Below are 21,944 nucleotides of genomic sequence, written 5' to 3'. Positions count from 1 at the left end.
ATACTACTGAGTCAGGGAAGTGAAGTGAGTAAAGTCATTCAGTTGTGTCTGACTCTTTGCGACCCCATGGACTGTAGCCTACCAGGATTCTCCATCCACGGGATTTTCCAGGTAAGGGTACTGGAGTGAGTTGCCATTTCCTTCTCCAGGGGATCTTCCCGACCCAGGAATTGAACCCGGGTCTCCTACAGTGCAGGCAGATGTTTTACCCTCTGAGCCACCAAGGAAGCAGCCAATCTCAAAAGAATGCATTCGATATGATTCCAGCTACTGGGATGGTCAAAATGTTTGTAAGATACAAAGAGACCTGAACGAAATTTATGGCCTACCCAATATATGATATTATGATAAAAGAAAACTATGCAGCCGTTAACAAGATTAGTGCTTATTGGGAAAGATAGGGAGGAAGAGTAAAGTAGGCAGAGCACAGGGAAGTTTTAGGGCAATGAAAAATTCTGTATGATAGATACTGAGGGATATGTCAAATATCTATGATACTTCCTGTAAAAAAATGAAAAAACTTCTGGATTATTAACAGAATGTATATATTAGATAGTTGCAGTTATTAATGTTAAGTACTTGATTTTGATATGTTTTGTGGACACTTAGGAAAATCCTCTGATATAAAGAATGCACCTGAAAGTATTTAGGGTGGTGAAGGATCATGTCTATAACTTAAACGGTTCAAAAATATTTCACGTACACACACACACACCTATATTTATGGTAGATTTAAAGAATTTTATAAAAGAAAAGATGGGAAATGTCAAGAGTTTCAGAATCTAGGTTATGGGAAGTTTTGTTGCATGATTTTCTCAATTTTTTTTTATAATTTGGAAATGATTGGAAAGAAAGGAGCAAAATAAAAGTTCTTAACAGAGCTACCATGCTGATAACTGACGACTTGTTCTCCTAGAGAGATATTCATGGGACAAAATACTTCAGGGAAACAGCATCTTTTATATTTTTTCCTGACAAATAACAAGTTGTTATTTTCTGAAGGGCACTAAGATGACAGATGAGGCCTAGCTGAGGGAAATTCCACTTACTTTCCTTGACAAAGGCAGCAAAAGCCACGACTGCTCAAGTCAAGCCACATTTACCAATACAGAATTGTAAAGTAAAATAAAAAATGAATTAATTAATTTAAAAAAATAAAAAAGAGTGGAAACAGATTTCATCTGGGTTCACTTCTTGGGTTCTAACTTCTGTGTCTGAGGATTATAAACAACTAGAATAGGGTTTTAAGAAACTTTCATAGGATTGCATAAGACGTTTTGAACTGTCACTGCTATGTAATTAACTTGTCTCTCAGGACACTGACCTAGCAAGAAATCCCTTGCAAAGCTTTTAATTCTGTTTTAAGACTCTGGCACCACCTCATTTCTTCTCTCTAATAGCTCTCTTAGTCATCAATAATTCTATTAATCAACTTTCAGAAAGGAAAATGTCCTCCAACTTTTTTTAATGACAATAGTCGGGATCAAACCTAACTTCAAGGCTGTGTCAAAATCTCTGTGGTGCATTCTCACAATCATGTTGCTCTCTGTTTGTTGCTCCAAATCCCATCTATCCTATAAGCCTAATTAAAAAGTTTTCTACTCTCCAGAGGAAATCCATTCCTAATTCCAAAGACCACTGCCCTGTCCTGATTCCTCTCCTACATGCTTCATCCTGGAGTTACCTACTTACATTTTATCTTCTTTACTAAGATTACAAGCTTCTCAAAAACACACTGAGATTTGTTCGTCTCTGCAGCCTCCACTTTGATGGGAAAAGACCCCCAAACAAAGAACTAATTCAATGCATTCTTGTTAAAACAAGATATTTCAAAGATCAACGATTTAAAATCTGTGATAGATTGCAGGATGTCCTCCATAATCTTTGCCTCCTAGTATTCACACCCTTGTATAATTTTACTTTCTAGAATACAGGCAAGACCTGCTACTTGATTCTAACAAAGTGTGGTAAAAGTGACAAGATGCATATATTATGTGTTACAACCCATGGACTGTAGCCCACCAAGCTCCTCTGTCCACAGAATTTCCCAGGGAAGAATACTGGAGTGGGTTGCCATTTCCTTTTTCAGGGGATCTTCCCAATTGAGGGATTGAATTTGAGTCTCTTGAGTCTCCTGCATATTTGCAGGTGGACTCTTTACACTAGCACCACCTGGGAAGGTCCATAATTATGTGTGCTTGGATACAATACATAAGATTATAACAGCCAGCATAAAAGCAGGGTCTCTCCCTGGCTGGCTTTATGGAAAGAAGCATTCATGCTGAGAAGGCTTTGTAACAGGGGATTGAGGTTAGCCTCTGGCCTGGAATGTGAAGTCAAGTGGGCCTTAGAAAGCATCACTATGAACAAAGCTAGTGGAGGTGATGGAATTCCAGTTGAGCTGTTTCAAATCCTGAAAGATGATGCTGTGAAAGTGCTGCACTCAATATGCCAGCAAATTTGGAAAACTCAGCAGTGGCCACAGGACTGGAAAAGGTCAGTTTTCATTCCAATCCCAAAGAAAGGCAATGCCAAAGAATGCTCAAACTACTGCACAATTGCACTCATCTCACACGCTAGTAAAGTAATGCTCAAAATTCTCCAAGCCAGACTTCAGCAATACATGAACCATGAAATTCCTGATGTTCAAGCTGGTTTTAGAAAAGGCAGAGGAACCAGAGATCAAATTGCCAACATCTGCTGGATCATGGAAAAAGCAAGAGAGTTCCAGGAAAACATCTATTTCTGCTTTATTGACTATGCCAAAGCCTTTGACTGTGTGGATCACAAGAAACTGTGGAAAATTCTGGGAGAGACGGGAATACCAGACCACCTGACCTGCCTCTTGAGAAATCTGTATGCAGATCAGGAAGCAGCAGTTCAAACTGGACATGGAACAGCAGACTGGTTCCAAATAGGAAAAGGAGTACGTCAAGGCTGTATATTGTCACCCTGCTTCTTTAACTTCTATGCAGAGTACATCATGAGAAACACTGGACTGGAAGAAGCACAAGCTGGAATCAAGACTGCCGGGAGAAACATCAATAACCTCAGATATGCAGATGACACCACCCTTATGGCAGAAAGTGAAGAGGAACTCAAAAGCCTCTTGATGAAAGTGAAAGAGGAGAGCGAAAAAGTTGGCTGAAAGCTCAACATTCAGAAAACGAAGATCATGGCATCTGGTCCCATCACTACATGGGAAATAGATGGGGAAACAGTGGAAACAGCCTCCAAAATCACTGCAGATGGTGACTGCAGCCATGAAATTAAAAGACGTGTACTCCTTGGAAGAAAAGTTATGCCCAACCTAGCATATTCAAAAGCAGAGACATTACTTTGCCGACTAAGGTCAGTCTAGTCAAGGCTATGGTTTTTCCAGTAGTCATGTATGGATGTGAGAGTTGGACTGTGAAGAAGGCTGAGCGCCGAAGAACTGATGCTTTTGAACTGTGGTGTTGGAGAAGACTCTTGAGAGTCCTTTGGACTGCAAGGAGATCCAACCAGTCCATTCTGAAGGAGATTAGCCCTGGGATTTCTTTCGAAGGAATGATGCTAAAGCTGAAACTGCAGTACTTTGGCCACCTCATGAGAAGAGTTGACTCATTGGAAAAGACTCTGATGCTGGGAGGGATTGGGGGCAGGAGGAGAAGGGGACGACAGAGGATGAGATGGCTGGATGGCATCACGGACTCAATGGACATGAGTCTGAGTGAACTCCGGGAGTTGGTGATGGACAGGGAGGCCTGGAGTGCTGCGATTCATGGGGTCGCAAAGAGTCGGACACGACTGAGTGACTGAACTGAACTGAACTGAACAGTCTACAAGAATATGAGGCCTTCATTCTTACAGTTTGTAAGAATTAAATGCTGCCAACGTCATGCAAGCTTGGAAGAAAATAATTTTTGGATTGAGCTTCAGATAAAACCCTAGCCATGCCTGATGCCACGATTGCAATAAATACTTTCAAAGTTGATACTTTACTTCCATGTCTCCAGTCCCCTAAGCTTCTTGGGGGCTTTCCCAGTGGCTTATCCATACCAAATTCACTTGCAATGTAAGAGACATGGAATCGATCACTGGGTCAGGAAGATCCTTTGGAAAAGGAAGTGGCAACCTACTCCAGTATTCTTGCCTAGGAAGTGCCACGGTCAGAGAAGCCTAGAGGGCTGCAGTCCATGGGGGTCACAAAAGAGTTGGACATGTCTTAGGAACTAAACAACAACAAAATCTTTTTGAGACCAACTCTCTCAACCTATTTTCCTTTTCTTATCCCACTACCCCAAAGTACCAGTAATTCAGAATCCAGATTATAAAATTCACTTGCCATCAAAAGAAAGTTTTCAGGCAAAATTCTGGGAATTTTGGTAATCTCCAGTAATCTTCCTCTCATTTGAAATTCAAGCTCTCTCTAACTTTGAAGTGCTTTGCTCTCCTTGAAATATATGTTTTCTCTCCTTGCTCATTCTTTAGTTTCTCTATATATGTTCCATCGTCTCTCTTCAGAGAGACACAGTGGCTCTTCAGGCTGAAGTTCAGTGTCTGACAAACATCCTACACACATGTTTTTTCCAGGTAAAAATTCAAAGGTCAAAAATCTTGAAATCATATAATGGTGTCTAACCCCTCCTCTACTAGAGACAAAAATCATAGTCCTGTGGTTGGCACCTAAACTCTCCAGATTCTAGAGAATTTCTGGAAATGTTTAAAGGTAAATAGAACTACTGCTCTTTTAAAATGCATCAGAAAATTGAGGCTAACCAGTGCCCTAAAATAAGAATAACAAATGCAGAGCCATGAAGTGCATGAAGCATTTGCCATAGGTGGAGTGGTTTATGCTGATATCTTGTTGTTTAAGGTCCTCAATCAAGGACCACTGATGAGCTGGCAGCTCAGAAAGGATCATTTTTTCCCTAAGATATTTGGTTCTCTCTTGGAAGGTCAGAACCTGCCTCAAATATAGTGATCAGGCTAATCTCTATGTCTAATGAAGACAAAATAGTCTATTTTGGGGGGGAAAAACCACAATCATGAGGATCAAAGCAAATCAGCTATTCTATCTTGTGTTTCAATTAAGTAAATAAAGCTGCACATGTATTTCTGTGGTAAAGATGAAATGACAAGATATTAATGTGTGTGGTAAACAATAAAATATTAGATACAGCTTGAAATTAATGTTAATTATTACTAGTGAGTACTGACTTGGTCCTAGTAATACACTGGACACTAAGTACCTAACTCACTTTATCTTCCCTAAAACTTTATGATGTTAAGTATTATCAATATAGTACAGGTGAGAAAATGGAGAGTCAAAAAGATTGTGATTTAAGCCTTCCCCAGGTCCCATAAACACCAGAGCCAGGATCCACACTTAGCTTTCTCTAGTCCTCAAATCTACATTCTAGAAATAGGTCATTTATTTTTGTCCTGCCATTATCTGCTTTTGGATTCATGTTTACCAGATAAGAAAACGCATTAAAACATTTACAAAAAATACTCTCCAGTAAGGCTTTTGGAATGAAACAAGCGTCTACCTCCCTGAATCTTCATACCGGTTTATAAAATGAAAGTATGACCATAAGAGTCTCACTCAGATGGTGTCAAGAATGAAATTCATAGCTGAGGGAGAAGGGGAGTAAGACATACCAGGGAGCAGCTGAGATGAGTAACAAGGTGTTTATTTCGCACAGTCCCTTCTTGGATTGTAACTTTACTCCCTGTTACTTCCCATGCCTCACCTTTGAAGGTGTTGGAGTGAGAAGAAATTCATTAATATAAGCCTGCTCTTGCCTGCTGAAAAGATGATGCTCATAAACTGCAGGCTAGGTCCCTATAAAAAAAAATGAAATGAGATACCATGACTCCCCTGAGAAGATTGGGTAACAAGTCTCCAACTTTTCATTTGAGATATGCTCAAATTACTCTGAGGAAATTTCCTTTCCTGGCCAAAAGCTACATCCTCTGAGTTGAGCCTATCATGCCTCTTATTTTAGAACACACCTGAAATTAGATGCATGCACACATACACAGGAACAACCACAAAGCCACTCATATGTACACCAATGTGCAAACACCCTAATTTTATCATGGAAAAGAGAAAACACTGTTAGGCATTCTCTCCCAAAATGCAAAAATAAAAGAATCAAACATTAAAGCATGGAAAGGGGTGAGTCTCAGTCTAACAGACTAAAATCCAAACAGGGAAGCCAATGGCACCCCACCCCAGTACTCTTGCCTGGAAAATCCCATGGACAGAGGAGCCTAGTAGGCTGCAGTCCATGGGGTCTCTGAGGGTCAGACACGACTGAGTGACTTCACTCTCACTTTTCACTTTCATGCGTTGGAGAAGGAAATGGCAACCCACTCCAGTGTTCTTGCCTGGAGAATCCCAGGGACGGGGGAGCCCAGTGGGCTGCCGTCTATGGAGTCACACAGAGTCGGACACGACTGAAGTGACTTAGCAGCAGCAGCAGTTCTTTCATACACTATTAGTGTAATCTTGGAAGTAACTTTCTTTTTGATTCTAAGTTACCATCTACTAAAATAAGGACAAAAAATACTTAATCTCCTGGTGTTGCCATGAGGACTTAGTTAACTAAAATAATGCATGGCAACAAAGAACATATGGCACATAAGCTGGTAATGAGTGATCCCTAACAAATGTTTTCTTTAGACTGTGTGAGCATCTAGACTCCTAATGAAGAGATAATACCACTCTGATGGCAGAAATTGAAGAGGAACTAAAAAAGACTCTTGATGAGGGTTAAAGAAGAGAATGAAAGAACTGGCTCAAAACTCAACATTCAAAAAACTAAGATTATGGCATCCGGTCCCACCACTTCATGGCAAATAAATGGGAAAAGTAGAAACAATGGCAGATTTTACTTTCTTGGGCTCCAAAATAACTGTGAACAATGACTTCAGCCATGAAATTAAGAGACGCTTGCTCTTTGGAAGGAAAGCTATGACAAAACTAGATAACACATTAAGAAGAAGAGACATCATTTTCCCAACAAAGATCCATATAGTCAAAGCTATGTTTTTACCAGTAGTCATGTGTAAATGTGAAAGATGAATCATAAAGAAGGCTGAGTGCTGAACAATTGATGTTTTAAAACTGTGGAGTTGACTCTTGAGAGTCCCTTGGGCTGCATGGAGATCAAACCAGCCAATCCTAATGGAAATCAACCCTGAATATTCACTGAAAGGACTGATGCTGAAGCTCCAATACTTTGGCCACATGAAGTGAAGAGCCTACTCAATGGAAAAGTTCCTGATTCTGGGAAAGATTGAAGACAGGAGGAGAACAAGATGACAGAGGACCAGATGATTGGATGGCATCACCAACTCAATGGACATGAGTTCGAGCAAGTTCCAGGAGGTGGTGAAGGACAGGGAAATCTGGTGTGCTGCAGTCCATGGGGTCTCAAAGAGTCAGACGTGACTGAGCAACTGAACAACAACGTTCACTCCTAATTCAGATGCTATAATGAAGAAGTGAAAATCCAGAGAAGCCAGAGGATAAGGTAGAAAGAAAGGAGAATAAAACAGGGAATAAATGATGGGGGGACAGAAGTGCCCAGAATCACTACCCTCAGTCAGTTCCATAAGGGCAGGAACCACACCTGTCTTATTAATTTCATCCCCTTAGTTTTTAGAATATGATCTGACGGATGTCTATTGTATGAATAATAACGTTGAAAAGAAAAAGCCACTGTCAGAGATTGTTAAAAGCAAGTTTAGCCAAGTAACTCATTTTTCAGCATTAATAAGCATTCTGTTTGTAATTATTCCTTTTTCCTTTTTTCTTGAAAACAATCAGACTTGAAGACAGGAATAAGAGATGTGGGGTCTTGGCTATAGGCAGCTTGACTGTACATGGTGGGAGACAAAGAAAACGGGAATGTCACAATCAGTTATATTTTTGCTCATTGGGTATACCTTTTCCAATAAATCCTAATTTCCAAGGACAATTGTTTCCCAGGCACCAAAAATTTGAACAAAATCAGATTTTTATGCCTCTCCTACCAAAACAAGTGTAATTTTATCTCTGACTAGTATTTTATTATTTTTTGTTTGTTTTTGAAGCACAGGCAGAGATTTTGAAGGGCAGGGGATGAGGGAAACAGGGCACAATTGAATGCAAAGATGTCTCCTGAAGCATATATGCATCAAAATGAATGAATCATTTAACTCAGTTTATGCAATTGAGTTGTAGCCTCTAGACCAAATAAGGGTCTTATTTCAGTAATTACTTCATGCTTTTCTTTGCACAAGGACACAAATAGATGTCTTTTGTGAGATACTTCAGTATGAATCAGGAGACCAAACATACTATTTACCAAACAGGGAACCCTGGCTTTGCCATCATTACCATCAAATAGCCAATCGGTTCCCAGACAGACTTCAGCCACATGTGCTAGGATAATGTGCAAAATAATTATACAACACTAGATAAACCCAACATCCATGACATTAACCCACAAACTAACCCTGCATTAAACCTTTGATGGGCTTTTCCAGAACCAGATGTAACCTCACATCCTTTACCATGACTCAATTACCATAGTCACCTTCCAACCAGGACAAATTAGTTCAACAACCCTGGACCTCAATGATAGGTGGCATCTCTGTATCAACCAGTGACTTGGTATCAGGTACCTGGATTATGACCCAGGAAGAGTGCACAAACTACCTGTCATGTTAATGACTCTTCAAATGATTCACAACATTCATTCAATGACAATTTTTTTTTTTTAACCAGCCACTACATCTGCATGTTTGATTCCACAATTTCCATTGAGCTTTCTCTCTCGCTCCTTTTTTTTAATGCTAATTCAATTGACATGTGTTGGGCATCTATCATATACCAGGAACTGTGCAAAGTGCAGGGCAGGGAAGACACTCACAGTCCTTAGCTTTTGAGTTTGTATTTTAGGAGGATGGAGGAGAGACAAACCCTGAAATAGAAAGGAAGGGAGGAAAATGAGGAGGACAAGTATACAAATAATTAGTGACAGTAATTTTTAATCAACCCCATTATACATTGCTTTAGGTTTCTTTAAATTCGTGATTTATTTACTGACTCTTAATGTACCTGGCATTTACAAATGGTTGTTCAATAAATCCACCCAACATCTCTAAAAAGTGATTCTCATTCTCATTTTATAGACAAGAAAACTGAGTTTTAGAATACTATAGAATAATAACATCAGTAACAAAGATACTTATAGAATCTAAGATCTGCCAACTCTGTAAGATACACAAGCATTTACTCATACCATCTCATTCAAGCTCACAATTATCTTGTTAGGAGGCACTATTATTATCCCACTTAACAGGCCAAAACACTGTCAATTAGGAAAGCCAGAATACAAACTCAAGTCAAAGTATTCTAAGTCTCTACTTTCCAGCACAGATGAAAGCCTGAGGCCTAGAAAGGCCAGATCTTGTCCTATAATCCCAAACCGAGGAAAATCTGAGCCCAGAACCATCTGATTCCAAAGTCCCTGTTCCCACTCTTACCCAGGAAAGATTATTTTCTTCCAGATTCTAAAGGCACACATTAAAGATATTCATATTTTGATTCATTCACACCCTGAATACCTCTAATATGGGGCCTCATCTCTCAAGGAGATTAAAAAATAAAAAAATAGGCATGGCTTCCACTTGCCTCGGGTGTCTCACCTGAAGTACAGATCTTCCCCCTCCCTCCGCCAGCCCCTGCATCTCTTTGCCTCGGAGCCCTCTCTCCTCCGCACTACAGCCTCCTTCCTTTTCAGAACATGACTGGACACTCCTACCCTGCGTCTCCTCAGCTCTCATCACCAGCTGGGGTACTGCTGTTCATTTGTACCAATATAGACTGCTCTGGCCATGTTCTTTAACCACGGCCCTGTGTGTGTGCACGTGCACACACACACACACACACACACACACACACATCACCCCTCCTCCCCCCAAAATAACTGCCACAGCAAAGGACAAAGAGAACAGAGAGATGAACAGAGAGAAAGTGGCAGGTGACAGAAAGGGAGAAAAAGACATGTCACAGAGATAAGAGGAGACTGTGGGAAGTCACCAGAACCAAGAGATTTCCTGAAGCAAGAGACAAAGAGGAATGATTTCCTCTTACTGTGTTAGGCGCCATGCCAATTGCATTAGAAACTTTACTTTTGAACCTATTTATTTCGATTCTGTATGGGAGGTATGGGCTTCCCTGATGGTGCAGAAGTTAAAGTGTCTGCCTGCAATGTGGGAGACCTGGGTTCGATCCCTGGGTCGGGAAGATCCCCTGGAGAAGGAAATGGCACCCCACTCCAGTATTCTTGCCTGGAGAATCCCATGGACGGAGGAGCTTGGTGGGCTACAGTCCACGGGTCGCAAAGAGTCGGACACGACTGAGCGGCTTCACTTCTATGGGAGGTACTATTGTTCCTTACTTTACAGAAAATACACACATACAGGTATTACAGAAATTTTCCAGGGTCACACAGGTAATAGGTGAATGAGCCTATTAGCCATAAGGATTTATATCTTTATGGCTCTGCTGTCAAAAAATATTTTTTAAAATGTAAAAAGAAATAATGTCTTTGACAACAATAGTCCTCACTGTGGCACATACAACTGAAGAATCAGTGAGATTGAATCCTAAGGACCTCTGTTTTTGGTAACAAAGATATAGGCAAGCCTACAAATTATCATCCATTCCAGGATAATCTGGAGATCAAAAGCAGTGCTGTTAATAATTATGACAAGAAAACAGATGTAAATGGGGATGTATAGCCACCCTACTAAGAGAAATTTGCAAGGAGTCCCTTGGACTGCAAGGAGATCATAACAGTCAATCTTAAAGGAAATCAATCCTGAATATTTCATCAGAAGGACTAAAGCTGAAGCTCCAATATTTTGGCCACCTGATGTGAAGAGCTGACTCATTGGAAAAGAGCCTGATGCTGGGAAAATTAAAGGCAGGAGGAGAAGGGGATGACAGAGGACAAGATGGTTGGATGGCCTCACTGACTCGATGGACATGAGTTTGAGCAAGCTCCAGGAGATGGTGATGGACAGGGAAGTGTGGCATGCTGTAGTCCCTGGGGTTGCAAAGAGTCAAACATTACTGAGCAACTGAAAAACAACACTAAGAGAACACTGGTGGCTTTCTAAAAAATAGTCTTAGTAGAGTATGGAAATATGGTGGAAAGGAGTTAGCAGAGGACCAAAGAGTTAAGAGAAGATAAATAACAGTAGAAAATGAGGGAAATGGGAAAGAGCTGGAACCTTTGAAAGTGAGACTTTATTTTTTAAACATTTTAAAACCATTTGTATTCCAATCAGAGATTGAACTTAAGGATGCTATTCTTCTTCCAAATCTGTTTTTAATTATGTAGCAATCACACCAAGGAAACAATGCCCAGGATTAAACCCATTTCCACAACTCTTTTTAGGACTTTAAGAGATTAAGAATCTGAGCAAAATGTAAACTTTACTCTGGGGAGCTTGCAAACCCTAAAGGAGCATAAAATGTAAAAGTAAGTGACTATAACTGCAGCATTAAAATTCTTCCTGGCTAACCCAAGTTTGTCTTGGTGGGCTGCTAAATTCAGCACTAGCCTAGTTCAGCACCGGGACCCTATGGAGGTTATTTTTATCTTATCCGACGGTACCTACAAACTGTAAAAGGAAGCCCAAATATGGAGACTTTTGCCCTTGTGATGTATGGGGTAAGCAAGGCCCTTTCAACCAGCCTAACTCTACTCAAAAAGGTCAGGCCTGACACTCAGCATTTCATTTCACTTAATCCTTACTATAGCTCAATAAGATGGGTACTATTCTTATATAATTTTTCATATTAAATGTCTTGAGTCCAGAGATGTTTAAACTATTAGCCCAGCATCACACAGCTAGTAGTTGTTGGCAGTTCTGCACACTTTCTCTTCTATTCTGTAAATATGTTAGGAATTTTGTTCATTACTTTTATTAATAATTACTTATTTATTATGTATCTTCAACATGTTACCCAAGGCATTAGTATTATCATTGGGAAAACTTAAAAGAAGAAACACATTATAAAAAAATATGGAATTATCAGTTAAGATTCAAAAGGAAAGTAAATGCTAAAGAGATTTAGGAGAGTGAGTTTCCATTTTCAGAAGAGATTTCAAACATACAAGTTGAGAGTGGATGTAGACTCCACAGGAAAGATCTGGAAAAGCAGGATTAGGCAGCCTTTCAGGAGGAGGATGAGAGGCAGAGAGGGCATCTGCTTACCCAGCAGATCTGGAATATTTTAGGGCCAAATGGATATCACAGATTGTTACATATAGAGCCAGGGGACCAGGAACCAATATGACATCTAGCTATATCTGCAGTCCTGACCTCAGTTTTCTCATTTGTAACAGAAGGAGACTGGCTAAATGATGCGCAGGTTCCCTTTCAACTTCAGAACAGGCTGTTGTTTAGAGACCAACACTGCAGTCAGAACACAGGACATCCTGGCTTAAAAGGAATTCCTCTGCTTTGAGACAGATTATGATCAGTATATCCTTCCAAAGGTCCTGTGATGGGAATGACTAAATAGTGGCTACTTACCAATGACAACTTCAGTTGTTACTATGGTTGCTACTTGATAATAATCTACTCATTTGGAAACTATTCACTCAATATCATATATAACAGGCCTTGGGGAAGAGGGGATGGTTATGTACCTCCTCAAGAAGTTTTTAATCTAAGAGGTTTTATATAACTTGGAGCCCATGGGTCAAATTAAGATCACGGATTATACTTTTACACTACTCAGTTTTTAAATGTTCGAGTTGTTACCAACATTTAAAAATTACCCAATTTCTCATAAATGACCCTCTTGCTCTAGCTGGGTAAGCAGTAATTAAGAAGACTTTGGGAAGGAATAACCACTCACTGTCACGTGTCATGGATGAGACGTTTTGTTCTGTTTGGTTTTGTTTTCTACCTAAGCAGAAAAGACTGCTTCAAAATTAGTTAACCTGTATGTTGAAGGAATGTATCTTCATATTTGAGCCCCTTCATATCTCCTCTGTGTTAAAGAGACAAACTTCACAAAAAAGATTTTAAAAAGCAAATCAAATAAATCTTAACCTCATGGTGTAATGCTCTAACTTTAGTCTAGTAACTACTTTTTCCATCGAAATATTTGTATCATTTATATAAAAGTGAGAAAGGTGATTTATTTTGACTCACATTTTTATTACCCAATCTTCCCTTTGTGTTCTTATGAAATTACATTTATATTCTGGTTTTCAGTCTTCATAGGGTCATGTTGCCTAGTTTATATCTCTTGAACTTAAATGCCAAAAGCCAAGGCAAACCCAAGCATGAAGCCTCAGACATAAAGCACTTGGAAATTTTTGTTTCTTGTCCTTGGCTAATTAAATCAAACTCTGCTCTGAAACCTGTTTTGGAAAGTGACAGGCTTAATGGTCTGGTGAACAAACATTGGATTTGCTATCACACTTGAGTTATCATCTGTTTAAACTACAAATCAGTTGAAATTCATAGCTTCCATTTCCTAAGAGAGAGAAATCTTTAAGGTATCCAGGAGGAGATAACCACTGAGTTCTAAGGAGGAAGTCCCTAGACTTTATGGAAGAGGAGACAGGAATGAATGACATGATCCCTATGTGTCTAATTATCCAAGGAGAAAATTTTTTTTTTAAGCCCACTCTTACACAACAAATGTGAAATACAAGCAATTATGAACCAAAGGCATCCAACAACTGATCTCTAGTGAATCAAATATATTCTGCAAGTTTGAAGTATCATTTCCATTCTTCCTTGTCCTGGTTACAAATATACCTGATAACTAGCTAGCGCTGAACATTTCTTTCACCTAGTCAGCAAGTTGGAATCAAGGATTCTTGGAAAAAGGGAAACAAAAAACTTTGGCTAGATTATATATAAGTATTTATATAATATTAATAAGCTCACATTTTTAGCATAACCAGTATTGCTTCCATTACTCATCACAGCTCTAATAATAGACACACTTGATCTGTAGTACATGAACACAGCATTGCCCTTGTGTTTTCAGACTTTTTGTACCTTCTTTACAGGGCTTTTTTCAGATGAACAATCTGGCCTTAAATTGAAAAATACCTAAAAGGTAGAGGTTGAAGAAAAACAGATTGAACATACCATTTCAAAGTGCAGTTAACATGCTGTTTAAAATTATTGGTTTGTTATTCCATGTTTCTTGATTTTTGAACTTTTACTAGATTAGTTTATTTCACTTTCTAGTCCTCCAGCTGGAATAAGAAACAGACATGGTCAATCTTGCTTTAGTGAATGAAGAAAGGTAAGCTTTGGTTCATTTGGTTTAAAAGTAATTCAAAATATGGATAGAGTTGATGGCTTAATGAAAATAATTAAATAAATGAGTTTATCAAATGGAATTATATATAGTCATTAAATAGAAGGAGATAGACTCAGAATTATCAACATGGAAAGATGACTAAAAAATAATACCAAGGGAAAGATTACATTGTATGTATATATCAAATGAAAGTCTCTCAGTTGTGTCTGACTCTTTGTGACCCTCTGGACTATATTGTCCATGGAATTCTCCAGGCCAGAATACTGAAGTGGGTAGCCTTTCCCTTCTCCAGGGGATCTTCCCAACCCAGGGATTGAACCAAGGTCTCCTGCATTGCAGGCAGATTCTTTACCAGCTGAGCCACAAGAGAAGCCCTGTATGTGTATATTATGACCCAATTTGTATATTTGTGTGTATATATAAATCTAAACATACATGTTCACATGCAATATGTTAATCCTTAGACAGAAAAAAATCAGGAAAACCTATAATTTATATATTAAAGATTTTCACATTAAAATGTTTACTTATCTTGTGTTTATATTATGCACATTTCTCTTTAAAATTTTTATTTCTAATGGGAGGTTATACGCCTTTTGACACTTAAATTTAAGCAACTGTCAGTGTAAAAATGCAACAAAAAGTATTTACCAAAAATTGTGTTTATAATGCAAAGAAAAAAGATGTTACAATAAATCCAGGTGAAGCGCTGGTGTTCTGGAGGCCTCTGCCCAGACAACCCCCTGCCACTGAGGCTTCCTCAGGAAGCCTCATCAATAGCAGCTGCTCCAGCACTTCCAGCCCCCAGGCTTGGAAACAGCTCGCCTAACACAAAGAGAAGCAGCTCTGTAGGAGACAGAGATGACTGGGAAGGCACACAGCTTTGATATTTTTATTCACCAATAATAAATGCATTCTCATAACAATACAGATGTCTTGAATACTATTCTAGCAGCTGGAATTTGATCATGTGATACAGTGATAGCTTTGCCATTATTGGTGAGAAAAACCTGACTTCTAGTGGGGAGAATTCCCTGCCAGTTTTCAGCTCCATGCAGTGCATGCCTTTAGAGCAGCAATGGTATTTTTGGATTATTCTCCAACAATTAACATAAGAAGATCAAATTTGTAAAAGAAAGTATTAAAGTGGTTTGGGGGTTCTTCTGAGAGTCTGAAAATCAGAACAATAACAACACAAACACAGGTGCCAGAGAGAAGCAGAGGAAGGGTAAGCAATGCCAAGATACTTGCTTGTGACTTGATTTCCCCAGAATATCACATTAAAAAATGGGTGGTATTTGGAAATAGCCTTGTTCTCTCTAATGAGGCACCAATAACCTCCTGGAGGCACTGTTTCAGCAGTTTCTTCCTGAGTACATGCCTAGAGAGACCCTAATTGTTGGTCATTGACACTGCAGAGGGACTGAGAGCAGACCCAGTATTCACCACCACATCTTTACCAGTATCACTGCAGGTGACGCACTGAAAACACCATCTGGGCACTGAAATGACAAAAGCATCAAGGAGCCAATATCCTGAACTTGCTCTGCCACCATCAGTGAGCCGGGTAAGTCAAAGGGTTTCCAGCTGGGAGAATCCATCTATTGCGGCTGCACGAGAAAACAACTGAAGTATCCTCTTACCTCTCATCTCTCACAGGCATCTTTATTATCACTCAAAAGATCCAATCAGGCCCCAGTTGAGGATAGAACTCTACTTTAAGAGGTGTACATGTACCACTTGGGATGAAGTGGCTCCTTCATATAAACAAAGACCTTGTTTTTCTTTCATTTTTCCAGGAGTATCTATTTATTCAGTTTTGCTCCTTTAGTTCCTGCCAGACATTTGACTTTTTCCCAGAATTTTAACCACCTGCCTTGCTCTGTCATTTGGAATTAGTGTCCATATGGCTGCTTTTGCCCAACTTGGGACTCAACTAGTCTACTCTGTGCTGTGTATGTCTCTCCCAGTTGTGGCCCATGGCTTTGATCTAACCTTGATCAAGCACGTTTGTGATCCTAAGCACTGCTTCAGGTCCCTGGACCCCCTCATCTGGCATCCTGAATACTTGCACAGTGACCAGAATAAGAGACTGAGGCTTGGCTGCTGGTTCCCTGGCTTGGTCTTCCTCTGTGTGGCCACTGTGGCCTTCAGAGAGTACCCCACTCTCCTTGTCTGGGACAGAACTGGCACCCTATGTAAACTCTACTTCTCAGTTCCTAAGTGCTTCATGGAAAACAGGATGATTAAGACTCTTTCATATACAGTGTTAGGAGGCCTCAGTGTCCATTTGGCTTTTTGTACAAAGTCACATGTTGCTATTTTTGATACAAATCCTCAAGTGAAGCTGCCTACAGGCATCTTCTCTTCTGCACCTCCTCACTCAACACTCCCTGCTATAAAATTTAAGAGCTCCATAATGGCTGGGGAGAAATATTCTCTCTAGATGATGGTCTAAGAAACAACGAGATCTGTTACTTTTAACTGATTTGCTGGATCCTTAAAATTTTAAATGAGATGAGAATGGTGTGAAGAACCTTGTCTCTCCTCCATCACTAACCTGCATCCACATAGCTTTCTTCTAACCTTTCCCCATATGAGAATCCACCCCTATCATTGTGTTCTATAGTAAAATCAAAGTTAAAGATTCAAACATCAGAATTTTCTGGTTTTGAAAATATATTAAAGAATATATTATAAAAACATATTATGAATACATTAAGAAAATATATTAAGAAGCAGCACGTTACATGGCTCTATACTACAATTTACTACTGAATCCTCCAGTTTACCAGATGTGAACTCCCTTCAGTCTAAAACAGAGGATAGGTATAAATAGGAACCAATAGAGGGTGTTTCACCAAGTTTAGAGGCACACGAGGTACGTGACTGACATCTAATTACCCACAGATTCTGCTCTTGTGTTACCAGGAAAACATGAACTGCCTCTGTAGAGGATTGCTGCACTGGGACCAATAAGATGAATGTCTACCTGGGCTGAGCAGAAAACATGAGTCGGACACAGGCACACCCTGAGCTCTGGGTGATCTTTGTTGTTGGTTCCTGATAGCATCTAGGCTTAAGTTTCCAGAAGCATCTTTTACCTTTTAAAATCAACCCCATGTGCCGCCTTTATAACAATCAGAGTTCCCCAAATATAGGATCAGCTGTATCCTGAGTCTAGCATGCTCCCTAGACAAGCTGTAGTCTCAACTGTCCAGATGTTAGCAAGTGGAGGGATCACACATGCCTGTATTAGATGACCTATCTTTTTATATGTACTCTCTCAAATTTGACTCCAGTGTAATAAAGTTGTGATTCAATATCCAGTATCACAAGCAATAAGATAGTTATTACTCTTCCCATCATTGTCATTAGTGGCAAAACCTGGACCAGTCAACATTTTATTGACTCTCAGCCCAATGCTCCATCTAACAGTCTTTAAGCCAAAGCTTACGTGTCCAATGCCAAGAAGTTCACAAAATAAAACCCAGCAAAGATGAAGAGAGGTGGCACTTAGCTAGTATTTAAGAAAGTCACAGAAGACAGGCTTGGACTCCAGGGCCAATTTTTTTCTCTCTCCATGATCATGAACTCATGTTTCATCCAACATGATAATTTCTAAGAATGCACTACTGAGACCACATCCCATTGCTAAGTCCCTAGACAGATGTCTCAGTTCAATCACTCCATGCACTTCCTCCCCTTGGTCTGACTGGTCTGAGGCTGCCTAGGGGCTGACACAAGGAGGGAAAGAACCTGCTTCCACTCAAAACCATAAAAGAGACCATGGTGAGGAGCAGTGTTCTGCACTCATAGTTGTGTGGACTCTGAAAGCACACGAGCAACATTCCTGTTCCCCTCCAAAAAAACAAAAAAAAAAGCACAAGGACACAGCTACTTATCAGAGGATGGATCTGTTCCTTCATCATCATCTCCCCCTCCTTCCCACCTTTCCCTTTTCTCATTCTGCTCCTCTTCCTTCTCCTTTCCCATTTTCTCTTGTCTTTTTTTCTTCCTAGCAGTCCATCCTCAGCATCTCAGCATATATTATATTCATAAAGTATTTCAGTATTTTGCTCTACCACACAGATAATCAGGGAAATTTTTTTTTAAAAAAAAAGCACTATCAGACAGGTTTCCCCAAATCTTCTAGGTAGGAAGTTGGTAAAGAGAGAGCTGTCTCCTTATGGGACCCCAAAGCAGATTAAAGCAATGGAGGGTTTTGTGCTGGATAAATTAATGTACAGTAAGTATGACTGTTATGCTCACTTTGCAGAGAAGGAGACTGAGGCACAGGGATCATGTCCCTTTCTAAGGTTCCACAGCATGCAACAGACTAGAATTCTACTCCAGAGGTGTGACTCACATGGTTATGTGGTTATTTGCCAAACAAGGAATCATTGCTGGAAACGTTATCTCATTTGCTCAAAATCACACTGCTAATCTGGAGTAGAGTCAGAATAAAACCCCATTCTCCTAAATCGGGTCTAGTGCTCCTTCCTTAACATAAAAACAGTATCCTAGACATAAAGCCTAAGTTTCTCTACATCACCAATTCACAGCTGAAAGGTGAGCTGATAATCATAGGCCTGCCCCATTTGCAAATATGAGACCCTTCTTACTTGGGGACACTGCCTGAAAGTAATATTTTGAAGAAATTACATAGAGATTCAGGCTTCCCAGGTGGCACTAGAACCTGCCTGCCAATGCAGGAGACCTGAGAGACATGGGTTTGATTGCCAGGTCAAGAAGAACCCCTAGAGGAGGGTATGGCAAGCCACTCCACTATTCTTGCCTGAAGAATCCCATGGACAGAGAAGTCTGGCAGGCTATGGTCATAGGACTGCAAAGAGTCAGACAAGACTGAAACAATTTAGCACACACACATAAAGATTCAACCCATGAACACTGTGTGGGCAGAAATTCCTGGGTGCCAGCTGCTCTCATACATTATGACACTTTTGCAACCTACCAAGAAAGTGGACAGTAGTGTAGCAACTTTTCACAAATGGGAAGAGAGAAGTCACAGCAGCTTAGTGACTGATTGCAGGTCTTGGAGCTGGTAAGTAGCAGATCAGTTCATTCAGTTCAGTCGCTCAGTCGTGTTCGACTCTGCGACCCCATGAATCGCAGCACGCCAGGCCTCCCTGTCCATCACCAACTCCCGGAGTTCACTCAGATTCACGTCCATCGAGTCCGTGATGCCATCCAGCCATCTCATCCTCTGTCATCCCCTTCTCCTCCTGCCCCCAATCCCTCCCAGCATCAGAGTCTTTTCCAGTGAGTCAACTCTTCGCATGAGGTGGCCAAAGTACTGGAGCTTCAGCTTTAGCATCATTCCTTCCAAAGAAATCCCAGGGCTGATCTCCTTCAGAATGGACTGGTTGGATCTCCTTGCAGTCCAAGGGACTCTCAAGAGCCTTCTCCAACACCACACTTCAAAAGCATCAATTCTTCAGCGCTCAGCCTTCTTCACAGTCCAACTCTCACATCCATACATGACCACAGGAAAAACCATAGCCTTGACTAGACGGACCTTAGTTGGCAAAGTAATGTCTCTGCCTTTGAATACACTATTTAGGTTGGTCATAACTTTTCTTCCAAGGGATAAGTGTCTTTTAATTTCATGGCTGCAGTCACCATCTGCAGTGATTTTGGAGCCTCCAAAAATAAAGTCTCTCACTGTTTCTACTGTTTCCCCATCTATTTCCCATGTAGTGATGGGACTGGATGCCATGATCTTCGTTTTCTGAATGTTGAGCTTTAGTCCAACTTTTTCACTCTCCTCTTTCACTTTCATCAAGAGGCTTTTGAGTTCCTCTTCACTTTCTGCCAGAAGGGTGGTGTCATCTGCATATCTGAGGTTATTGATATTTCTCCCAGCAATCCTGAGTCCAGCTTGTGTTTCTTCCAGCCCAGCGTTTCTCATGATGTACTCTGCATATAAGTTAAATAAGCAGGGTGACAATATACAGCCTTGACGTACTCCTTTTCCTATTTGGAACCAGTCTGTTGTTCTATGTCCAGTTCCAACTGCTGCTTCCTGACCTGCATACAGATTTCTCAAAGGCAGTTTAGGTGGTCTGGTATTCCCATCTCTTTCAGAATTTTCCACAGTTTATTGTGATCCACACAGTCAAAGGCTTTGGCATAGTCAATAAAGCAGAAATAGATGTTTTTCTGGAACTCTCTTGCTTTTTCCATGATCCAGTGGATGTTAGCAATTTGATCTCTGGTTCCTCTGCCTTTTCTAAAACCAGCTTGAACATCAGAAAGTTCACGGTTCACGTATTGCTGAAGCCTGGCTTGGAGAATTTTGAGAATTACTTTACTAGCATGTGAGATGAGTGCAATTGTGCAGTAGTTTGAGCATTCTTTGGCATTGCCTTTCTTTGGAATTGGAATGAAAACTGACCTTTTCCAGTCCAGTGGCCACTGCTGAGTTTTCCAAATTTGCTGGCATATTGAGTGCATCATCTTTCAGGATTTGAAGTTGCTCAACTGGAATTCCATCACCTCCACTAGCTTTGTTCATAGTGATGCTTTCCAAGGCCCACTTGACTTCACATTCCAGGATGTCTGGCTCTAGATTAGTGATCACATCATCATGATTATCTGGGTTGTGGAGATCTTTTTTGTACAGTTCTTCCATGTATTCTTGCCACCTCTTCTTGATATCTTCTGCTTCTGTTAGGTCCATACCATTTCTGTCCTTTATCAACCCATCTTTGCATGAAATGTTCCCTTGGTTTCTCTAATTTTCTTGAAGAGATCTCTAGTATTTCCCATTCTGTTCTTTTCCTCTATTTCTTTGCATTGATCGCTGAAGAAGGCTTTCTTATCTCTTCTTGCTATTCTCTGGAACTCTGCATTCAGATGCTTATATCTTTCCTTTTCTCCTTGGCTTTTCGCTTCTCTTCTCTTCACAGCTATTTGTAAGGCTTCCCCAGATAGCCATTTAGCTTTTTTGTGTTTCTTTTCCATGGGGATGGTCTTGATCCCTGTCTCCTGTACAATGTCATGAACCTCATTCCATAGTTCATCAGGCACTCTATCTATCAAATCTAGGCCCTTAAATCTATTTCTCACTTCCACTGTATAATCAGAAGGGATTTGATTTAGGTCATACCTGAATGGTCTATCAGTTTTCCCTACTTTCTTCAATTTGAGTCTGAATTTGGCAATCAGGAGTTCATAAACTGAGCCACAGTCAGCTCCTAGTGTTGTTTTTGCTGACTGTATAGAGCTTCTCCATCTTTGGCTGCAAAGAATATAATCAATCTGATTTCAGTGTTGACCATCGGGTGATGTCCATGTGTAGAGTCTTCTCTTGTGTTGCTGGAAGAGGGTTTTTGCTATGACCAGTGCATTTTCTTGGCAAAACTCTATTAGTCTTTGCCCGGCTTCATTCCGCATTCCAAGGACAAATTTGCCTGTTACTCCAGGTGTTTCTTGACTTCTTACTTTTGCATTCCAGTCCCCTATAATGAAAAGGACATCTTTTTGGGGTGTTAGTTCTACAAGGTCTTGTAGGTCTTCATAAAACCATTCAACTTCAGCTTCTTCAGTGTTACTGGTTGGGGCATAGACT

This window comes from Oryx dammah, unplaced genomic scaffold (assembly GCF_014754425.2).
Source record: "Oryx dammah isolate SB20612 unplaced genomic scaffold, SCBI_Odam_1.1 HiC_scaffold_14, whole genome shotgun sequence".
Taxonomy (NCBI): Eukaryota; Metazoa; Chordata; class Mammalia; order Artiodactyla; family Bovidae; genus Oryx; species Oryx dammah.
This window is presented reverse-complemented; position numbering follows the sequence as displayed.